Raw genomic sequence first — 3612 nt, forward strand, 5'->3', positions numbered from 1 at the left:
CTCCTAACTACCACGGTCCAGCTGCCTCATGGTGGCCATCGAAGTGCACCTGGGCTGCTGTGTGGTCGTCCACAAGGACAGCTGGGCAGAAGTGGTGACAAATGATGCAGGAGATAGAGTTACCCCAGCTGTTGCAGCTTACTCAGAGAGAATGAAGAGGTGGTTGGACTGGCTGCAAAACCAAGTAGAATAAGAACTATTTCAAATACAGTAGTGAAAGTAAAGCAGAGCCTGACTTCTCAGGTCCAAGGAAAGAATGGACTGGCTCCTAGAAATAACACTGAGAGCACACAGAGGTTCCCCACACCTTCAGATTTGTGTACCTGTGGCCCGGGAGCTCGCTGCAGTAGCCTTCCTTCCCAGCTCACTATGGCCACCACCAGTAGCAGTGCCGGCATCGGGTGATCCACACAGGAGACACGAACTCTTCTCTCCATACTAGGCAAAGCAGAGTATATTCAGTGCCCCAGACTGTACATCATAATGCAGATGTCTATCAGGCTGTGTCCAGGTGAATGTAGCGGGAAGGCTTCCGCCACACCCAAGGCCAGTGCCGCTCCAAGTTTAAAGTTCTGAAGGCATTATACTTAAAGGCCTACGTTGCCCATGCCACCAGCATGCGGGATGCACCGCACTGTCCATTTTATGATACGCTGGATCAGCTTCCTCAAAATCAAGTAGTGACTGACCCAGACAACTTAATGGAGGCTGATGCTCGGGCCAACCACTGTGATCTGACACCCCAAGGGAAGAGAGACCCTCCATTGTGAAAGCAGAAAGGACTCAGGCAACCGATCATCACTCTTTCTTGAAATGAGTTGAGGAATCAGATGAAGATAGTCAGCTGAGAATCAGTGACCGGACTCCGTGACCTTGAGGACTCCTGGGATGAATCCTTGGGTGCAGGTATCTCCCAAGCATGTGAAGGAGTGGGGTCTCAGAGGCACTTGCTTCTAAGAGCAGTGGATGTTTGGACCATGCCCTCTCCAGAACAGCCCCTTATTTCAATCCTAATAGACAAAGGGTCCCAGGGCTTAAAAAGCTACCACCCTAAGTAGATATGATATTAAAAATTGAAACCTGGAAGACATGCCCTTTGAGCCAAACTAGTCTTAGCCTTGTATGTAATGGGTAGTTAGGAATTTATAGGAAAAGAGTGACCTAGCTAGCTCTATGAAAAGGATACGTTTAGCAAGACGAGAGGTTGTGTTATGGGCCCAAATGGCCAGATTAAACAAACAATTATTCTAATCCCTTGTGGAAAGAGGCCTTCCTCAGAATTACCCTAGTTTACACTGTATCTCAGCTGCGCTGCTGGCTCCAGGCATTCCCTTAGCAGGAGTGCCCTCTCTGCAGCATTGTTGCTTTGTTTTTCACGGTACTCTCAAGGGGCCACGAATTATAGCAGCTCCCACAACCTTTTCAGAGGTGCAGCTGCTCCCTGTCAGAGCAGTCCCATGACCAGCCTGGGTGTGTCAGGCGAGCCCATTCCCAGCACCAGCACCAGCTGAAACCCTGTTGGGGGAACCTCCACTCCGCAGCCTCCAGGTTCCTCTTTCACAGTTGGTTTGGTCTCTGGTGGAGATAGACCTTTGGCCAATCAGCCCCCTCCAAGGTAAGCAAGGCAAAGAAGACTGTTAGTGGCTAGGACTATTGCAGCTGAGTTGGCAGAAAACAGGAGGTTGGCACGAGAACTTTCAGAGTGAGAGGAATCAAAACTGGATGGGGGGCTGGGAAGGTGGCTCAGTGGTAGAGTGCTTGCCTTGCATGCATGAGGCCCTGGTTCGATTCCTCAGTACCACATAAACAGAAAAAGCTGAGAGTGGCGCTGTGGCTCAAGTGGTAGAGCACTAGCCTTGAGCTGAAGAGCTGAGGGAGAGCACCCAGGCCTAGAGTTCAGGCCCCATGACCGACAAGAAAAAAAAGAAAAGAAAAACTGGATAGGTTGATTGCTATTGGTGAAGAAGCCAGTGCCCAGCAAGATGTCACCAGTGAGCTGCACAGGGATTCTGTCATCGCAGTCAGACACTTGGAAACAGCAGTGGAAGAAGCTACTGGGGCCTTTCAGCTAAGACTCGAAAATTTGCTTCAAAAGTTGATTGCAAATGCCAAAGCTAGCAATTGATTGTGAAAAAATAAACTATGTGCACAGGGAAGTCTCCTCACACCTGCCTTCTGACACTGCAGCACCTATTTTTGTCTTCCTAAAAATGTAGTGAATTGTTGATATGCAGAAGACTAGGAGTACACTTGTGAGTTCTCTTTATCAAGATTCTCCACTAAGTGAAAGACTATTTAGAAATGAAAGGTGTGGAGGGAAACCAGGAGGACAACACAGAACTAGAGGGAATCAGGGAAAAACATACAACAGCGGGACCCATCTGCTGCACTGGACATTGACCAAAATGAACTAAGCAAGTCAATGGCAGCGATGGGAGGGAGGGAACAAGTGGGAAAGAGGGAACAGCTGATGCTATGCAAAACAAAAGAAATGTACATATCACCCAATGTGGAAGAAATAACTGTATCGCAAAGCTCATAGAACTCATAAATGTTATAGACCATGATAAAAAAAAAAAAAAAGAAATGAAAGGTGCTGGGGCTGGGAAGGTGGCTTAGTGGTAGAGTGCTTGCCTTTCATGCATGAGGCCCTGGGTTCCATTCCCCAGCACCACATAAGCAGAAAAGGCCAGAAGTGGCTCAAGTGGTAGAGCGCTAGCCTTGAGCTGAAGAGCTGAGGGACAGTGCCCAGGCCCAGAGTTCAGGCCCCATGACTGACCCAAAGAAAAAAAAGAGAGAGAGAAATGAGAGGTGCCTAGTAGAAAACATGGCATCAAGTCCAAGAAAGCTAGTTTGTCTTGGCTTTCTCTGTGATTGGAGGCAGTTTCCTTTACCTCCCTACAACAGCTTCCTCATCTGTGAAATGAGGGATAGCTAGTAACTCTTGCTCTGCCTACCTCACAGAGCTGGGTGAGGATGAAGTGGCTAATAGATGTGAAAGGGTTTAAACGTTTAAAAGCACTATATAAATGTACATCATTAATGGGTGTGGCCTTGGCTGGAGCAAGGCTAGGGAGAACACATTACAAGATACAAAACTGTGGTTGTATACCTTGACCCGTTGCTTAAATCTACGAGTTTAATTTTACCACTTCATGGAGTTTGAGGTCTTAGATTTTAAAATCCTTCTATGGTTCATTAGACTAATATAGGCACAATGTGTATTTTTCTCTTTGTTTCATTCTTCATTGCTATGTCTCTGACATATCTACCAGTCAGCCCAGTTGGTAATAGTCCAACCAATCAATCACCTTCTACTTACTACTTAGTCCGCTATCATGTTAAGGATATAACAAGAACTAATGGGAATCACAGTAGTGTGTTAATGCTTCTTATTGATCATCTGTCATATGGTGGATATTGGCCGTTTTATAAAACAGTAAGTGCAAGCAAATTCTTTATATTTCATTATTATTTGGGACCCTTTCTATGCATAAGTTACATCTTTAAATTCTAGTTGCCCTTTGAACCTTATAGAAACAATTTGAATTATAGCAGTTTGCAATCTGCTTTTAGTTAATTTCATTTTTTTCTTTTAGCTTGTTGTTGGTT

At 46.0% G+C, this 3612-nt stretch overlaps 1 pseudogene; it reads left to right on the top strand.

Moving 5' to 3' along the window:
• Window positions 1-270: 270 nt before the first annotated feature.
• LOC122106825 lies at window positions 271-2125 on the top strand (annotated as a pseudogene).
• The last annotated feature ends 1487 nt before the right edge of the window (window positions 2126-3612 follow it).

This window comes from Dipodomys spectabilis, unplaced genomic scaffold (assembly GCF_019054845.1).
Source record: "Dipodomys spectabilis isolate Male_0828 unplaced genomic scaffold, ASM1905484v1 ptg000043l, whole genome shotgun sequence".
Classification (NCBI taxonomy): Eukaryota; Metazoa; Chordata; class Mammalia; order Rodentia; family Heteromyidae; genus Dipodomys; species Dipodomys spectabilis.